The sequence below is a fragment of the Conger conger genome, chromosome 13 (genome assembly GCF_963514075.1).
Source record: "Conger conger chromosome 13, fConCon1.1, whole genome shotgun sequence".
Lineage (NCBI taxonomy): Eukaryota > Metazoa > Chordata > Actinopteri > Anguilliformes > Congridae > Conger > Conger conger.
The window spans coordinates 46,348,458-46,368,457 of record NC_083772.1 but is presented as its reverse complement, the minus strand read 5'-3'; the positions used below and the strand labels follow the sequence as shown (position 1 = coordinate 46,368,457).

At 51.5% G+C, this 20,000-nt stretch overlaps 1 protein-coding gene across 3 annotated transcripts in view; it reads left to right on the top strand.

The window, feature by feature from the left end:
• The window catches only part of gdpd5b (glycerophosphodiester phosphodiesterase domain containing 5b), an 85,078-nt gene that overhangs the window by 29,874 nt on the left and 35,204 nt on the right, over positions 1–20,000 (top strand). The gene's annotated exons all lie outside the window — the stretch shown is intronic.

Here is a 20,000-nt window from a genome sequence, read left to right as displayed (position 1 = left end):
AAACACGGATGATGAACACGTAAAGAGATCAAATGAACGTGAAGTTGCCAAAATTGCACTCCAGACAAGCAATCACTGAAACTCTGTATACTATTGCTTATCTAGTTAGAAAACAATACCAGTTGGCTAGAACAAGCAAATTAGCGATTACTAGTTAGCTTCCCGAATTTACAAATATCCACCTGAAGTACAACGCTTGTGCAATCGCGACTATGTTCGCATTGCCTATATTTTATCGTAAGTGGGTATTTGTAAATTCTTCAAGCTAATTTGCTTGTTGCTACCGATAGCAAACTGGTATTGCTTTATAACTAGACATGTAGTCTTCGCTTGGATAATAAACAATAAAAGCCCCCACGCCAATTGGCTGTGGCATTTAGAACCAATTTTCAACCAATGACCTTGAATTGTTGGACAGCTGTACAATGTTTTGATACAGAGCGAAGGCCCGACAAATGTACGCTTTGAAAAACAAATTTATGGACTAAAAACACAGGCAGAGGGTGAGTCAACATGCCAGTGAGCCAATAATAGGAAGGGATTTACAATGGTCTTGTAACAATGTTTTAACACAAAAATCTTACCTAGTGTACCTTTAATTTAAATGTGCCAAGTTGCTCCATGGCAGGTATTGGACATGAACACAGTAAACCTTTCCAGCAGCACACAGGGCAGGGGGCTTGCGGCGGTCCAGTTACGCCACCCCCATGTGCACTGGCCATGCTCGGCTTTGGCAGGACAGGGAACCGAACCCCGGCCCTCGTGTGCACCTCGTGTGCACCTCGTGTGCTCCTCGTGTGCCCCTCGTGTGCTCCTCGTGTGCACCTCGTGTGCTCCTCGTGTGCACCTCGTGTGCTCCTGCTCCTCGTGTGCACCTCGTGTGCTCCTCGTGTGCTCCTCGTGTGCTCCTCGTGTGCTCCTCGTGTTCACCTTGTGTGCTCCTGCACCTCGTGTGCTCCTCGTGTGCTCCTCGTGTGCTCCTCGTGTGCTCCTGCACCTCGTGTTCACCTTGTGTGCTCCTGCACCTCGTGTGCTCCTCGTGTGCTCCTCGTGTGCTCCTCGTGTGCTCCTGCACCTCGTGTGCCCCTCGTATGCTCCTCGTGTGCTCCTCGTGTGCTCCTCGTGTGCCCCTCGTGTGCTCCTCGTGTGCTCCTTGTGTGCCCCTCGTGTGCTCCTCGTGTGCCCCTCGTGTGCTCCTCGTGTGCTCCTCGTGTGCCCCTCGTGTGCTCCTCGTGTGCCCCTCGTGTGCTCCTCGTGTGCTCCTCGTGTGCCCCTCGTGTGCTCCTCGTGTGCTCCTCGTGTGCTCCTCGTGTGCCCCTCGTGTGCTCCTCGTGTGCCCCTCGTGTGCTCCTCGTGTGCTCCTCGTGTGCTCCTCGTGTGCTCCTCGTGTGCCCCTCGTGTGCTCCTCGTGTGCTCCTCGTGTGCCCCTCGTGTGCTCCTCGTGTGCCCCTCGTGTGCTCCTCGTGTGCTCCTCGTGTGCCCCTCGTGTGCTCCTCGTGTGCTCCTCGTGTACTCCTCGTATGCTCCTCGTGTGCTCCTGCACCGAACTGCAGCCTGCGTCACGGGCCGACTCACTGTGACCCCGTTTTCATTTCACTGAGGAGCTGCGGCACCTTCGAGTTTTACAGGTGTTTATACGGTGTGTGAAATCTGTGTGCCTTGAGCTCAGAGCTGTGAGACTAGAGTAATATGTGCACAAGCCCGGCGTCATGACGGCTTCTCTCCAGGGATGTGCAAAATGAGCGACAGCAAGCGTTTAAATCAGCTCGGTCTCTTCAGCGAAGATCTCCGTCCTTTCACAAATCAGCTCGGTCTCTTCAGCGAAGATCTCCGTCCTTTCACAAATCAACGAGGTGGACAAGCCGTCTTGACAATCTGCGGAATTGAAATGTGTGTGGAATAACGATGTTGGGGTCGCTGCAGCTCCTCTGGGCTGTGAGTCAGGAGCGGGAGTGGGAGGCTTCTGGCAAATCCCTCGCTTTCTTTTCCCGCTGGTTCCTAATCCGGCGAAAGACTTTGTGAAGGTCGCAGGTAGACGTGGCCGCTGCGTGCTTCGTGACTGGTAGACATTCCGCGTGTCAGTTTGCCTCAGTTCGTGCTGCGGTGGCGAGCACGCAGGCCGGCTGGGTTTTGTCACAGAGCAGCTCTGGCAGGTGTTGTGTAGGTAGGCCTTGGGTTGACACTTCCTGGAACACGCTGCAGGTTGCGAAAGTGATGTTTTTTGTGCAGCGGTCAGAAAAGATTTTCCTCTGAACAGATCTATCCCCTGCCCCCAGGACCGCATCAGATGAAGGACTACCAGGAGTCTTAACCGCAAGCCTCAATCTCTCAGGATGAGACTGTAACTACATGGCTCTGTGCTCATTTAATTTCAGCATCCTGTTATACCCCATCAGGTCTTTTAAACAATTATCTTTCATTATATTTTGTCCGTTGTTGAATGGCCAGTTTAGATGAGGGCAGAGCCAGCCCAAGCACTCCTTTCTTGGGCCGGTGTGTGTGTGATGCCGGTGGGGCTGGTGTGTGTGTGATGCCGGTGGGGCCGGTGTGTGTGTGGGGCTGGTGGGGCTGGTGTGTGTGTGGGGCTGGTGGGGCTGGTGGGGCTGGTGTGTGTGTGGGGCCGGTGTGTGTGTGATGCCGGTGGGGCTGGTGGGGCTGGTGTGTGTGTGGGGCTGGTGTGTGTGTGGGGCCGGTGTGTGTGTGATGCCGGTGGGGCCGGTGTGTGTGTGGTGGCCGGTGGGGCTGGTGGGGCTGGTGTGTGTGTGATGCCGGTGGGGCCGGTGTGTGTGTGGGGCCGGTGTGTGTGTGGGGCTGGTGGGGCTGGTGTGTGTGTGGGGCTGGTGTGTGTGTGGGGCTGGTGTGTGTGTGATGCCGGTGGGGCTGGTGGGGCTGGTGTGTGTGTGGTGGCCGGTGGGGCTGGTGTGTGTGTGGGGCCGGTGTGTGTGTGGGGCCGGTGTGTGTGTGGGGCCGGTGTGTGTGTGATGCCGGTGGGGCCGGTGTGTGTGTGATGCCGGTGGGGCCGGTGTGTGTGTGATGCCGGTGGGGCTGGTGGGGCTGGTGTGTGTGTGGTGGCCGGTGGGGCTGGTGGGGCTGGTGTGTGTGTGGTGGCCGGTGGGGCTGGTGGGGCTGGTGTGTGTGTGGTGGCCGGTGGGGCTGGTGGGGCTGGTGTGTGTGTGGTGGCCGGTGGGGCTGGTGGGGCTGGTGTGTGTGTGGTGGCCGGTGGGGCTGGTGGGGCTGGTGTGTGTGTGGTGGCCGGTGGGGCTGGTGTGTGTGTGGTGGCCGGTGGGGCTGGTGGGGCTGGTGTGTGTGTGGTGGCCGGTGGGGCTGGTGTGTGTGTGGTGGCCGGTGGGGCTGGTGTGTGTGTGGTGGCCGGTGGGGCTGGTGGGGCTGGTGTGTGTGTGGTGGCCGGTGGGGCCGGTGTGTGTGTGGGGCTGGTGGGGCTGGTGTGTGTGTGGGGCTGGTGTGTGTGTGGTGGCCGGTGGGGCTGGTGTGTGTGTGGGGCTGGTGTGTGTGTGGTGGCCGGTGGGGCTGGTGTGTGTGTGGTGGCTGGTGGGGCACACCTGCACACCTGAGCCCCAGTGCTTTAGCGGGATGCGCCACCCGCCAACACTCAGTGTTCAAGGCTTCATCTCTCACTTCCTATGGGCATGGACACACATACAGACACACATACAATCACAGATACAGACACACACAGACACACATAGAGACACACATACAGACACACATACAATCACAGATACAGACACACATACAGTCACATGTACTATCACACATACAGACACACATACAGTCACACGTACAATCACAGATACAGACACACGTACAGACACAGGTACAGTCACACGTAGTACAGACACACGTACAGACGCACGCAGACACACATGCGGACGCACATACAGACGCATGTACAGTCACAGGTACAGTCACACGTACAGACACACGTTCAGACACAGGTACAGTCACACGTACAGACACACGTTCAGACACAGGTACAGTCACACGTACAGACACACGTTCAGACACAGGTACAGTCACACGTAGTACAGACACATGTACAGTAATTCCCAGCGTCTGGGCTTGGTGTTTTGGGCAGACAGAGAATTGTGGAGGTGTGACAGTGTGAAATTGCGGGCGGTCTGTCACCTGAAAATAAACTTTCATTCTGTCTACCGCACGGGTGGATCGAGCACGTGTGGGGATTCTTTATCGCCATGGAAACCTTTATCCGTGCACCAGTGTTCCAGCAACTTCTGTGTCTCTTTTACTTGTTATATATCAGAGAGAGAGAGGGTGAGAAAGCACCTTTATTATAACCCTACAACAAAACAGCACAAAGAAACCCAGCAACTTCCACAAATCATAAGGAAAGAAAACAAAAGAGAGAGAGGAGAGGAGAGAGAAAGAGAACAGAGAACAAGAGAGCGAAAGATGATTGAAACAGCAAGAAAAGAGATTTCCCAATGAAAGCCAATTATAGACTAAACGTCTAGCCTCCTGTCCCCGTCAACATTACACAGGGCTCCCTCAGTCCCCCACAATGACAAAAACTGCTGCATGTTTCACACAAGAGAGTAGCTGGCTTTCCACCCTCAGCCTCGCTGCCACAAGCCCCCTGTCTCACAGAGCCTGTCTCTCACAGAGCCTGTCTCTCACAGAGCGTGTCTCTCACAGAGCCTGTCTCTCACAGAGCCACACAGAGCCTGTCTCTCACAGAGCCTGTCCCTCAAAGAGCCTGTCTCTCACAGAGCCTGTCTCTCACAGAGCCTGTCCCTCACAGAGCCTGTCTCTCACAGAGCGTGTCTCTCACAGAGCCTGTCTCTCACAGAGCCACACAGAGCCTGTCTCTCACAGAGCCTGTCCCTCAAAGAGCCTGTCTCTCACAGAGCCTGTCTCTCACAGAGCCTGTCCCTCACAGAGCCTGTCTCTCACAGAGCCTGTCCCTCACAGAGCCTGTCCCACACAGAGCCTGTCTCTCACAGAGCCTGTCTCTCACAGAGCCTGTCCCTCACAGAGCCTGTCTCTCACAGAGCCTGTCTCTCACAGAGCCTGTCCCTCACAGAGCCTGTCTCTCACATAGCCTGTCCCACACAGAGCCTGTCTCTCACAGAGCCTGTCTCTCACAGAGCCTGTCCCTCACAGAGCCTGTCTCTCACAGAGCCTGTCCCACACAGAGCCTGTCTCTCACAGAGCCTGTCCCACACAGAGCCTGTCTCTCACAGAGCCTGTCTCTCACAGAGCCTGTCCCTCAAAGAGCCTGTCTCTCACAGAGCCTGTCTCTCACAGAGCCACACAGAGCCTGTCCCTCACAGAGCCTGTCCCACACAGAGCCTGTCTCTCACAGAGCCTGTCTCTCACAGAGCCTGTCCCTCACAGAGCCACACAGAGCCTGTCCCACACAGAGCCTGTCCCTCCCAGAGCCTGTCTCTCACAGAGCCACACAGAGCCTGTCCCTCACAGAGCCTGTCTCTCACAGAGCCTGTCTCTCACAGAGCCACACAGAGCCTGTCTCTCACAGAGCCTGTCCCTCACAGAGCCTGTCTCTCACAGAGCCTGTCCCTCACAGAGCCACACAGAGCCTGTCCCTCACAGAGCCTGTCCCTCACAGAGCCTGTCTCTCACAGAGCCTGTCTCTCACAGAGCCTGTCCCTCACAGAGCCACACAGAGCCTGTCTCTCACAGAGCCTGTCCCTCACAGAGCCTGTCCCTCACAGAGCCACACAGAGCCTGTCCCTCACAGAGCCTGTCTCTCACAGAGCCTGTCCCTCACAGAGCCTGTCCCTCACAGAGCCTGTCTCTCACAGAGCCTGTCCCACACAGAGCCTGTCCCTCACAGAGCCTGTCTCTCACAGAGCCTGTCCCTCACAGAGCCTGTCCCTCACAGAGCCACACAGAGCCTGTCTCTCACAGAGCCACACAGAGCCTGTCCCTCACAGAGCCTGTCTCTCACAGAGCCTGTCCCTCACAGAGCCTGTCTCTCACAGAGCCTGTCTCTCACAGAGCCACACAGGGCCTGTCTCTCACAGAGCCTGTCCCACACAGAGCCTGTCTCTCACAGAGCCTGTCCCTCACAGAGCCTGTCTCTCACAGAGCCTGTCCCACACAGAGCCTGTCTCTCACAGAGCCTGTCCCACACAGAGCCTGTCTCTCACAGAGCCTGTCTCTCACAGAGCCTGTCTCTCACAGAGCCACACAGAGCCTGTCTCTCACAGAGCCTGTCCCTCACAGAGCCACACAGAGCCTGTCCCTCACAGAGCCTGTCTCTCACAGAGCCTGTCTCTCACAGAGCCTGTCCCTCACAGAGCCTGTCTCTCACAGAGCCTGTCCCACACAGAGCCTGTCTCTCACAGAGCCACACAGAGCCTGTCCCTCACAGAGCCTGTCCCTCACAGAGCCTGTCCCACACAGAGCCTGTCTCTCACAGAGCCTGTCTCTCACAGAGCCTGTCCCTCACAGAGCCACACAGAGCCTGTCCCACACAGAGCCTGTCCCTCACAGAGCCTGTCCCTCCCAGAGCCTGTCTCTCACAGAGCCACACAGAGCCTGTCTCTCACAGAGCCTGTCCCTCACAGAGCCTGTCTCTCACAGAGCCTGTCTCTCACAGAGCCACACAGAGCCTGTCTCTCACAGAGCCTGTCCCTCACAGAGCCTGTCTCTCACAGAGCCTGTCCCTCACAGAGCCACACAGAGCCTGTCCCTCACAGAGCCTGTCCCTCACAGAGCCTGTCTCTCACAGAGCCTGTCTCTCACAGAGCCTGTCCCTCACAGAGCCACACAGAGCCTGTCTCTCACAGAGCCTGTCCCTCACAGAGCCTGTCCCTCACAGAGCCACACAGAGCCTGTCCCTCACAGAGCCTGTCTCTCACAGAGCCTGTCCCTCACAGAGCCTGTCCCTCACAGAGCCTGTCCCTCACAGAGCCTGTCTCTCACAGAGCCTGTCCCACACAGAGCCTGTCCCTCACAGAGCCTGTCTCTCACAGAGCCTGTCCCTCACAGAGCCTGTCCCTCACAGAGCCACACAGAGCCTGTCTCTCACAGAGCCACACAGAGCCTGTCCCTCACAGAGCCTGTCTCTCACAGAGCCTGTCCCTCACAGAGCCTGTCTCTCACAGAGCCTGTCCCTCACAGAGCCTGTCTCTCACAGAGCCTGTCTCTCACAGAGCCACACAGGGCCTGTCTCTCACAGAGCCTGTCCCACACAGAGCCTGTCTCTCACAGAGCCTGTCCCTCACAGAGCCTGTCTCTCACAGAGCCTGTCCCTCACAGAGCCTGTCTCTCACAGAGCCACACAGGGCCTGTCTCTCACCCTATATACATCTGCCAGGTAAAAGGGGTTTGCAGTCCTGTACTCCATCCCCATACTATTCCCAGCAGGCCACCCAACATAACACTCTCCAGGAACGAGAGAGCGAGAGAGAGAGAGAGAGAGAGGGAGGGAGAGAGAGGGGGGGAGAGAGAGAGAGATCATATTACCCTGTTATTTTCCTTTGTTTAACATGTTCCTTGCCATGCTTTGGCAATACAAATGCAAATGAGGTGAGAGAGAGAAAGAGCAAGAGAAAGAGAGAAAAAGAGTGAGAGAGGGAGTGTACAAGAGCGAAGGAGAGAGAGAGAGAGAGAGAGAGAGAGAGAGAGAGGGGGAGAGAGAGAGAGAGAGAGAGAGAGGGGGAGAGAGAGAGAGTGAGACAGATCTCAAGGCAGGAGTGGCCCTTTGAGGACACGCCCTCAGGGCAGGAGTGAGGGCCTGTCAGATGTGATTGCTCGTGTGGAACCGGAGGCAGCTTCCTGCACCTGGTAATTGCATGTAATTATGACAGAAGGGTTCTATACAGGCCTGTTATTACTGTCAATATCCCTGCAGCACAGAGCAAAGCCAAACACACAAACGCCTCCACAACACAGATTCATCTCTCTCTTCCCAGCAGTTTCCATAATTATTATTTTTACTGACCATAGAGCGAGTTCCTCCCCACCCCCTCATTACTGCCTGTGCGTTTCTCTGCAAGCAGGTGAAGTACCTACAATGTAGCTCTAGTACTGACAATGTAGCTCTAGTACTGACAATGTAGCTCTAGTACAGCAATGCCCAATGTCAGCATTCATTCACCCAGTGGCCTAAAACAAACCTTTCCTAAAATGTCCAGACATTCTCAGCAAGACGTGTGTATTCTCCCATTTCTCTTGATGGCTGCAGCTCCATGTGAATAAACTTGAGTTTGCCCACTCAGCCAGTGACTGTCTCTGTCAGTGTGTGTGAGTGAGTGTGGGTGTGTGAGTGTGTGAATGTGAGTGTGATTGTGAGTGTGTGTGTGTGAGTGTGTGAGTGTGTGAGTGTGAGTGTGAGTGTGTGTGTGTGTGTGTGAGTGTGTGTGTGTGTGTGGGTGTGTGAGTGTGGGTGTGTGAGTGTGTGTGTGTGTTTGTGTGTGTGTGTGTGGGTGTGTGGGTGTGTGAGTGTGTGTGTGTGGGTGTGTGAGTGTGTGTGTGGGTGTGTGTGTGTGAGTGACTGTGTGAGTGTGAGTGTGTGGGTGTGTGTGTGTGAGTGTGACTGTGTGAGTGTGGGTGTGTGAGTGTGTGAATGTGAGTGTGATTGTGACTGTGTGAGTGTGGGTGTGTGAGTGTGTGAATGTGAGTGTGATTGTGAGTGTGTGAGTGTGTGAATGTGAGTGTGATTGTGAGTGTGTGTGTGTGTGTGTGTGAGTGTGAGTGTGGGTGTGTGGGTGTGTGAGTGTGTGAGTGTGTGTGTGTGTGTGTGTGTGTGTGTGTGTGAAGATGTGTGGTTCCTGTGTCATGGTCCCTGTTTGCGTGGTGAAGCTTGGAGATCCGCGCCTCCTGAGGCAAGTGAGGCCAGGTGAAGTGCTCTCTGGGTAACCCGTCACAGCTGCAGATGCACTGTGTGAACAGTAACACAGTGCTATAGTGTGTGTAGTACATGGTTATGTGTATTTGTAATTAATGCTGAGCATGGGTGTGACTGCATTGTCTGAGTAGATTTTTGCTCTTGTGAGAAATACATGTTTGAAATCTCGTTTAGATGCCAGTAGCATTTGAAAACACTGAGGTAGATCTCTGAAAATGTGATGTTTAAAATATGAATTATACGAACAAAGACATTTGGTTGTAAGTATTGAGGTTTCTTTGTAAATTCCCAAGAATTTACCATTTTGAAGTTTTGAATGAAGGGGATAGAGTATTGGAAGTAAATATTTGCCCCAGGTGGAATTGCACAGGGTATTCATTTAACCAGATCTGCAGTGCTTTAAATGTGAAGAGCCTTAATATGGAGGCATTTATCTGTTATGAGACTGAACATGAAGGCAGATTTTATTTCCCTTGCAGCGGTACAGATACAGTGTCTCAGCTGCCCCCCTTGTGTTTAGCTTGATCAAAACACCTGATTGGTTCAGCATGGTCATGTGATGTCAGGAGCGGAAGAGAACAGTCAGGCTCCATAGATTTTTCTGGAAAGAAGCACACGTTCATGGCTCGGAGCAGAATGAACTTGTGGCCCATGAAAAGGGCGATCTCCGGGATAATTCTGTGTTTCTTTCTTCCGGAAAGAGCTGGAAAGTGACTAGGGGTCTGGAGACACTCAGCAGCTTCTCCGGATGGTGGCTGGTATATATATGCAAGCCTACAGCAATGCAGTGAAAATATTCTTGATGATTAATTTTTGAAATGAGTCTCTCCCTCCCTAGGCTGGTCAGGAGGCCGTTGAAGGTCTCTTTCGATGTATGTTAGCGATGTCTGTGGGCAGTTACCCCAGTGTAACTCTACACTGCATCATGTTTGGAGAGCGAAGGGGTCACAGTGATTCCAGGCAGTCTGGGTCTATCCTGAGGAAAGCATTGCATGTCTCCTACGCCGCGGTCGATGTGTGAGTTTATGATGTCTGTGTAGAACTCAAACCCTCAGGTTTTCACCACTGTTTTAGACCACACATCGGGTCTTTCAGCGCACTCGTCCCTGGTTATGAGTATGCACTTTGCACTCTGTGGACGTGGCTCTGGATAATGGCAATAGTGCAATGTAACATAACCACTGCTGATGCCAAAATGGTGTACTTACTAGCGTGACTTACTCTTTCATTTAAATGGCTTATTCAACTTTTTTCTTTCTTCCTGCATTGCATGCGCATGTCACAAGAGGGTTCCTTACAAGCTTCTTCACACACCTGTCATGGAAAGAATAGAAAATTAAACAGGGACCCGCAGTGGTCTGCAGTTAGATAAGGAGCAGGAAGTGGGGGATCAGGTGTGTGTGTGTGTGTGTGTGTGTGTGTGTGTGTGTGTGTGTGTGTGTGTGTCTTAATGGGGGTGGCCGAGCAGACCTCATGTTAACATCCTACTTTAAGATCCCAGACCTTGTAATAGACCTGGCTTTTTCTTTTTGAATTGGAAGTTAGCATCTAAGTCCTGCACCTTGGTCTGGCATTTATCCCTGGTCATTTTGGAATGTTTGGCTGTCTTCTTGTCTTTAGACAAGAATATTTTTGTAACTCAGCTTTCTTCATTTCAACCTGGTTGTAAATCATTACATTACATTACATGAATGGCATTTAGCAGACACTCTTATCCAGAGTGACATACAGTTGATTAGACTAAGCAGGAGGCAATCCTCCCCTGGAGGAATGCAGGGTTAAGGGCCTTCCTCAAGGGCCCAACAGCTGTGTGGATCTTATTGTGGCTACACCGGGATTAGAACCACCGACCCTGCAGGTCCCAGTCGTGCACCTTAACCACTACGCTACAGGCCACCCTAATCTTGAGAAAGGTTGACCTACAGGTTGATCTGCCTGTCACTGAATTTAGCAATTTAATTTATACCTTTGATAATATATACCAAATTAAATTAAAGAAACATATTTTACATGTTGACTAATTGAGGTGTTTTAACTGTTTACGCACTTGTGTTCAGTATTCAGAGTGCTGGACATTTAAATAACATTGACCAGTTATTTTAGATCAGGGGTGCATAACTCTGGTCCTGGAGGGTCGGTCAGCATGTTGGTTTTTGTTCCAACCAATTCCCTTAGTTCTAGTTTTCTGGCAGCCCTATAAACTACGCTGGTTCACGGTAAAATCTTTAGGACAGACTTGCGGTCTGTGGCTGTGGCCGGTGCTTATTCAGGTGTCCGATGAAGACGTGACTGAGCTCATTCAGTCATTACTGAAGTTGCCGCAAAATCCTGAAAGGGATCAGCCCTTTTTTGTGCGCCCCTGTTTCAGACGAAAGGGGAAGGCTGAATAGCTCATTTTCATATTTATTTTCTCCCTCAAACAAAATTTTGTGTGATGTTTTCCATTTTCCATTTATATGCCAGTGCTGAGAACGGTAATGAAAGGTTTCCGGAGTATTCCGGAGTATTCCCGGCCGGGGCGGAGCTGGAGGCTCCGGGCACAGACCCCCCCCAGCAGGACCGCCTCCCCCAGGGCTCTCTCCCGCTGACATATTGCCTACACAGTCAGCATTGGACTGCAGCACTGAGCACATGCTTGCATTTCAAACGGTCGGATTTAGATAAGTATTTAGATGAGTATTACGCGGTCATGCCTTCATACCTGCAGTGGATTCATAGCCCCAGCGTTTGAGTTTAAACCTGGTCTGGGTTGGTTTCAACATCAAACCTGCGCATCGCCAAATGTTTCTGATTACTCCCCCAACTGTGGTGCCCAACCCATGTCAACACAGATGGCTTAACTGCCCTCCACAACACTACCAAACCTGGTGCGGGCAAAAACCGTTCTGTCTGCGCAAGACAAAATGAGCTATTCCACTTGCCCAGAGGCACGTGTGCACTTACGCTGTCAGAGAAATACAGCCTTTCTTCCAGCCTCTTTGATAGCTGTTTAAAAAAAAAATCAAATTAGTTTAGTTTTACACTGTTATAAACATCTATATAGTTATTCATCGTTTCTAATTATAGTCAGTGACCACTTTATTAGGTAGACCTGTACACCATCTTGTTAATAAAAATATCTAATCAGCCAATCATGTGGCAGCAACCCAGAAGATCAGAATGGGGAAGAAATGTGATCTTAGTGACTTTGACTATGGAATGAATTATTGGTGCCAGAGAGGATGGTTTAACTATCTCAGAAGCTGCTGATCTCCTGGTATTTTGACACGACAGAGTTTGCAGAGAATGGCGCGAAAAAGTAAAAACACCCAGTGGGCAGTAGCGCCTTGTTAATGAGCGAGGTCAGAGGAGAAGAGCCAGACTTAACCACACCTTACAACAGTGGTATGCAGAAGAGCATCTCTGAACACACAACACGAGGGACCTTGTCGTGGATGGGCTACAGGAGGTGATAAGCACAGGGCTGATAGTGGATGGGCTACAGGAGGTGATAAGCACAGGGCTGATAGTGGATGGGCTACAGGAGGTGGGAAGCACAGGGCTGATAGTGGATGGGCTACAGGAGGTGGTAAGCACAGGGCTGATAGTGGATGGGCTACAGGAGGGGGTAAGCACAGGGCTGATAGTGGATGGGCTACAGGAGGTGGGAAGCACAGGGCTGATAGTGGATGGGCTACAGGAGGTGGTAAGCACAGGGCTGATAGTGGATGGGCTACAGGAGGTGGGAAGCACAGGGCTGATAGTGGATGGGCTACAGGAGGTGGGAAGCACAGGGCTGAGAGTGGATGGGCTACAGGAGGTAGTAAGCACAGGGCTGATAGTGGATGGGCTACAGGAGGTGGTAAGCACAGGGCTGATAGTGGATAGGCTACAGGAGGTGGGAAGCACAGGGCTGATAGTGGATGGGCTACAGGAGGTGGGAAGCACAGGGCTGATAGTGGATGGGCTACAGGAGGGGGTAAGCACAGGGCTGATAGTGGATGGGCTACAGGAGGTGGTAAGCACAGGGCTGACAGTGGATGGGCTACAGGAGGTGGTAAGCACAGGGCTGACAGTGGATGGGCTACAGGAGGTGGTAAGCACAGGGCTGAGAGTGGATGGGCTACAGGAGGTGGTAAGCACAGGGCTGATAGTGGATGGGCTACAGGAGGTGGGAAGCACAGGGCTGATAGTGGATGGGCTACAGGAGGTGGGAAGCACAGGGCCGATAGTGGATGGGCTACAGGAGAGGGTAAGCACAGGGCTGATAGTGGATGGGCTACAGGAGGTGGGAAGCACAGGGCTGATAGTGGATGGGCTACAGGAGGTGGGAAGCACAGGGCTGATAGTGGATGGGCTACAGGAGGTGGGAAGCACAGGGCTGATAGTGGATGGGCTACAGGAGGTGGGAAGCACAGGGCTGATAGTGGATGGGCTACAGGAGGTGGTAAGCACAGGGCTGATAGTGGATGGGCTACAGGAGGTGGGAAGCACAGGGCTGATAGTGGATGGGCTACAGGAGGTGGGAAGCACAGGGCTGAGAGTGGATGGGCTACAGGAGGTGGGAAGCACAGGGCTGATAGTGGATGGGCTACAGGAGGTGGTAAGCACAGAGCTGATAGTGGATGGGCTACAGGAGGTGGGAAGCACAGGGCTGATAGTGGATGGGCTACAGGAGGTGGTAAGCACAGGGCTGATAGTGGATGGGCTACAGGAGGGGGTAAGCACAGGGCTGATAGTGGATGGGCTACAGGAGGTGGGAAGCACAGGGCTGATAGTGGATGGGCTACAGGAGGGGGTAAGCACAGGGCTGACAGGGGCATCCTCAGGATCGGCAGACAGTGGACAGCGGACTAACTTAAAAACATTTGTCCGCTGTCTTCCATCTTTTTAATGATGTTGCTCCACCGGGGCCCTTGGGGTCCCCAGCCATACCTCAGTCGCGTTGCCAGGCGACGGCGGCGTCTCCTAAAAAGGGTCGCCAGGCAACGGCATGCGTGTCCTCTCCATCTGATCAGGATCCCCGCTCCGGGACTGTGACGCCATTATCTGTAGGGGAGGCGGAAACAAACGCAACGTGACACGACACAAAGCAACATTAAACGCCAATCGGGGGACAAAACATATGTGTCTGAATGTAAGAACAGCATGGTCCCCATTTCCATGCTCCATGCACTGTGTGTCTTGCCGTGCTTATGAACCAAATGTAAAGGTACAATAGTGATCTCAGACTTCTCCCGGTCAGGAGAGGAATTGCAGCAACAAACACCCTCAAACCACAACACTGTTTATCCCTCCCCCTTCTCTGTGAATGCGCTGATGTTGAACCCCCACCCCATACCATTGGCTGTGGAAGTTAGAACCAATTTTCAACCAATGAGCTTGAATTGTTGTACAGCTGTACAATGTTTTGGTACAGAGTGTCGGTTATTCATTAACACTGGGGTAGGCAATTTAAAAAATATATGTATTTGGTGAAATACTCTTCACATTCCGATTCCGACAGCTAGCAATAAACCGACTGCTCTGCGTTTATTGTAAAATGTGATATCTGTGACTGTCTCAGGACAGATTTTCAGGGACTGTTCGTCATCGCTCCCAGTAGCTCACATCCAATGGGGGCGGCTCTCAGCCAGGAGGCGGGCTGACCAGCCTATCAGGATTGCGCGTGCGTCCCCGAGAGGCTGACTGGCCCCAGCAACGTCCAACCAGTGAGGGCGAGGAAGAGGAGGGGTTTCAGAATGTCTCTTCTTCTGCCCCGATTCTGCTCATGCCCAAAGATCGCCTACCCCAGCTTTAATTGTTTACCGGATATGATTAAAATGAAAACATTAAGCTATAAAATTAAATGAAACAGTTATTTTTGTTTTTTTGAGGCCCTCTGAAGCACTGAAATCAGGGAGCTCCTCTTCATTTTCAGCGTGCTGAGTCCAGGCACTACTTGAGAAAATGACCCTGTGATCCTTTCCCATCCTGTCGTTTATCGCTGGCCAACAGGCAGAGAAGCTCAGACTTGCAGTGGTAAGCAGTGGCGGAATGTAGTGTTAAAAATATAAATAATTCAGACCATTATGGAGGAAAGCAATGTTTGAAGCTCAGCCTACTCCATGGTTAAGTTAATGAGAGTGGACTGTATCCCCTGGGTGTGCGCTGTGTGTGCTGTGTGTGTGTGTGTGTGTGTGTGTGTGTGTGTGTGTGTATGTGCTGTGTGTGATTTGGGACTGATTGTGGGGGATACTGTTCAAGGATCAGGCTTCTCACTCCAACCTTACGAGGGTGCTTTTTTATAGTTTGCTGTGTGTGGTTGCTGTTCATTTCATTATTTATGAAAGGTTTCTGCTGGAATATTTATCTTGTTTGCTCATTGAGAAACGCCGTATCCAGTGGGAACAGTTTGTGGCCCTTTGTTTCAGTTATCTGAGATGTGAATGTAGAGGTTCCAGACAGGGTGTGTTTGGGGTTGGGGGGGATGGGGGGACGGTAGTGACACACACACACACAAACACACGCACGCACACACACACACGCACGCACACACACACACGCACGCATACACACACGCACGCACACACACACACGCACACATACAGGGTGTGTTTGGGGTTAATGATTGCGACAGTGCACATAGCTGCTTGGTCCAGAACACACAGTGATTCATCCTGTGAAAGCTGCACTTCTCCCTGATGTTACTCAGTGACTATGTGACAACCGATCCTCCATGATGGAATGTCCCCTCCTCTCCTCCTCTCCTCTTCTCCTCTTCTCTACCTCTCCGCCTCTCCAACTCTCCACATCAATTAATCTGTGTCCCAGCATGCACCACATCACCTCGGCGACTTGGTAGTCATGGTGACGGGGGGTGGGGGGGGGGTACGGTAGTGACCTTGTGAAAGTCAGGGGTGTCCTTGCCCTCCCTCCACACACAAACACACCCGCACAAACACACCACACACACGTGCACACACACACCACACAGCACAAACACACACCGCACATACACACACCACGCGCACACAAATACACCCGCATACACACACGCACACACACCACACACATGTGCACTCAAACAGACCCACAAACAGCCCTCCAAATGCTCACGTCACACACACACACGCCTCATATACACACACCACACATGCACACACACACACACCACACAAACACACACACATACATACACTTTTTTAAATAAATCTGCTTCTTTGCCAGAATTTCGGGAATCATTATGTAGATTGTAGTGGGGACACTGGCCTCTTTGGAAAGCCTGTTCATTGCCTCATTGAACAATTGAATGTTCAGTGATTTTGAGTAGGAATCATATGTATAGCTGGTAGTAAAAACTAAAAATGCAGTTTCGCATATATTTGAATTGTGTTGATGATTATTTGTATTTTGAATAACACTACATGTCAATCTTGATGCTTTGGCAAGAGTTTTCGTAAGAGCCTCATAAAAAGGAAATATTGACTTCAGGGCCCTTTAAGATGTAATGCCCCGGATCCATTGTGTAATTTGTGCGGCTTTGCCAGGTTTGTGACAGCGCTTTAGAGACGATTGATTTCTGTTTCTGAGCGCACACGCTTTCTAATCGCATCAAGGCCCACCTCAGCTGACCCGCTAGAAGGGGATGTCTCTAATATAACCTCTCTCTCTCTGGGAGGATGGGGGACACAGGCGGCCCTGTCACTTCCTGTTACCGAGGACGACACCCACAGCGTGGTCTGCAGCAGACAAAGCTTGCTGGAGCGCACTGTCAGTGCCCAGTCAGTTATCCAAGCCAGTGGCTACCGAGGCTGTCGTTGTCAGGGAGATTTCATAATCTGATTGTGATGTCATCTGTCAGCAAAACACAGCCCGGGGCCACAGGAGGGGGTTGTTCTATGGCGTCATTGGCTCAGGAGGTAAGATCAGTCATGTCATTGGCTCAGGAGGTAAGATCAGTCATGTCATTGGCTCAGGAGGTAAGAGCAGTCATGTCATTGGCTCAGGAGGTAAGATCAGTCGTGTCATTGGCTCAGGAGGTAAGAGCAGTCGTGTCATTGGTTCAGGAGGTAAGAGAGCCGTCTGGCAGTGGGAGGGTTGCCGGTGTGATCCCGCCCTCGGTCTGTCAAAGTGTTCCTAACCCCCAATTGCTCCTGACGAGCTTTGGATAAAGGCGCTATATAAATGCTGACATTTACCATTTGGTCTACAAGGGCATAATTTAAAGACAAGCATTAAACTGTGTCAAATCAACTCCCCCACCCTCCAGAAAGAGCCGTCACAAGTCCTTAAGTACCCAGATGGGCCCCACAGTCTGATATCAGATCCAGTGCTGACTGGCCAAACAATATGCCCAAAACAATATGGCCAAACTATAATATTTTCAAGAACAAAAGCCCCCTTACCTGGCCTGGTGTTGTTCTGAGAGTATATTGGAGCAGTCCGTTCGCTGGTTCGTGTAAGCTGATCTGGGGGAGCAGACACAGCTAAGCCTGGGCAGGATGTGGATCAGGTTGTAGTCCACTCATAACTGGTAATGTGATCACTGCGATGATTAAATATGTATATTATTGTACTGAACTGCTATATGACTTATATCGGCCCAGGGTATATTAGCGTGACTATCTGGACATGCTGCTGTGATGTGCGTTAGTCACTGCATTGCAGCATGTGGTGGGTGTTGGATCAATGGTTCGGGAGCTAGTCCTGCTGTGAAGCGGCAGTGCTACCCACTGCACCAAATATTCATGGATTTTCACATTATCCATATAATTTTAAACAGGAATTACCATACACAATACTTATTTTCCCCCTTTTATATTTGGCATTTGGTTTACCCCATGAAACCCCTAGTTTTGTTGACTATGGTTTCGCCCACACATCCTTTAAAAATATCAAAAGGAAACTGAACCAGGCTTTAAGTGCCAACTCCTCCGGTAACCGGTAAACATTCTTTTCCATCAGTAAAAACATTATGCAAAACACCAGCCCAACTTCTTCTTGACTTCAGTCATTGGGCTGGTCATATACAAATGTTCTCTGTAGGGACATACCAGGAAACTTACGCCTACCAGATTTATGAATGTCATTAGTGTGAGTCACTCCATGCCGCACGAGCAGCCTCCCTCTCCTCTGTCCTCATTCTTCTAGATCTCTCTGCTGCCTTCGACACTGTGGATCACTCCATCCTCCTGTCTGCTCTGTCAGCAACGGGCATCTGTGGCACAGCCCTGGACTGGATTGAGTCCTACCTCTCTGGTCGCTCCTTCCAGGTTGCCTGGGCTGGTTTGGTATCAACACCTCGGCCCCTCGCCACAGGAGTTCCCCAGGGCTCAGTCCTAGGCCCGCTTCTTTTTTCTCTTTACACTCGCTCCCTTGGCCCTGTGATCGCTGCACATGGGCTATCCTACCACTGCTACGCGGACGATACCCAACTCTTCGTCTCGTTCCCGCCGTCTGATACGCAGGTTTGAGCCCGTATCTGTGCTTGCCTGAGGGACATCCAGAGCTGGATGGACAACCACCATCTAAAGCTCAACCCAGGCAAGACTGAAATGATATTCATCCCTGCTAAAACCTCTCCCCATCTGGATCTCTCCATTTACCTCGGGGATACCACACTCACGCCATCACCCAGTGCAAGGAACCTCAGCGTGGTGCTGGACAGCAGACTGTCCCTCTCCGAGAACATTGCGGCGGTGACCCGGTCATGCAGGTTCTTCCTATACAACATACGGAGAATCCGCCCCTTTCTCACCCCCTACTCGACCCAGCTCCTGGTCCAAGCGATGGTTCTGTCCCGCCTGGACTACTGCAATTCCCTCTTGGCTGGCCTCCCAGCATCTGCCATCAGACCCCTCCAACTCATCCAGAATGCAGCAGCTTGTCTGGTCTTCAACCTTCCCAAATACTCACACGTCACCCCCCTGCTTACTTCCCTCCACTGGCTGCCTGTCATGGCTCGCATCAAATTCAAAACATTGGTGCTAGCCTTCCAAGCAGTTAAAGGGTCTTCCCCAGCTTATCTACAAAAAATCATCAGACCCTACACCCCTGCCAGACCTCTTCGTTCAGCCTCCACAGGCCGCTTGGCACCTCCCCCTCTCCGAACCTCCACATCACGCTCACGACTACTGTCTGTTCTGGCTCCACGGTAGTGGAACGAACTCCCCGTTGAGGTCAGAACTGTAGAATCTCTCCCCACCTTCAAGCGCAAGCTGAAGACACACCTCTTCAAGCAGCACCTCTCCCCATCCCTCCCTACCTCCCTGTGAACCTTAATTGTTGTCTCTGTGACTTGTTTGTGTATCGGTATTTTTAGTTGGCTAGGTAAGCAGTGTTTGGATAGTTAACTTTGGTCACTTTTGCTCTGTTTGTTTCTTTGTTCTCAAAAAAAAAAAAAAAAAAAAAAAAAGGGGCCCTCGTCCTTATCTTTGTTGTACAGGTAGCAGTTGAAATTGTACTTCCCTCTAGGGTCTTTCAGCGAACTTATCCCTGGTTATGGGTATGCACTTTGTTGTACGTCGCTCTGGATAAGAGCGTCTGCCAAATGCCAATAATGTAATGTAATGTAGTATGCTTGAGATTGATTCAGATGATTGACAGGTTTTCTCTTTACCCAGGCAGTATTCATATGTTGACATTTACAGTTTTGGAACCCTGCTCTATGTAGCTGCTCTTCCAGCCTTGTTATGATTTTGGGTTACGTGTGCCTGTGTAATGCCATTTTAACCATTAGAGATTTTGATGATAGATGTTAGTTAATCGTAAAGCCCACAGTGCTATCTGCTCGCTGCTAAAGTGAGAAAGGTCATTAAAGATCTCAAGGCTGTGGCTATGGGCTTTCCCATGGTCCTACAGCTCACTCTGTTAACAGCTCCAGGGCATCGAGGCTCCTGTGCACCTAGGCTTAGCGACAACATGAAGTACACTCTCTCCCCTTCGGAGGGCTACATTCCTGATACAGTGATGTACGTGTGATGTTGTTCTGTCTCCCCTTCGGAGGGCTACATTCCTGATACAGTGATGTACGTGTGATGTTGTTCTGTGATCTGTGATCTTTTAATGCTCGGTCCACAATGTGTTATTAGTGTGTCGATGGAGACTTTCTGTTGCTGTTGTCTGTAGTCTTTTATTTTGTGTTCAGTGGAAATGTGTCCCAGTGACATTCCTTTAATCTAAC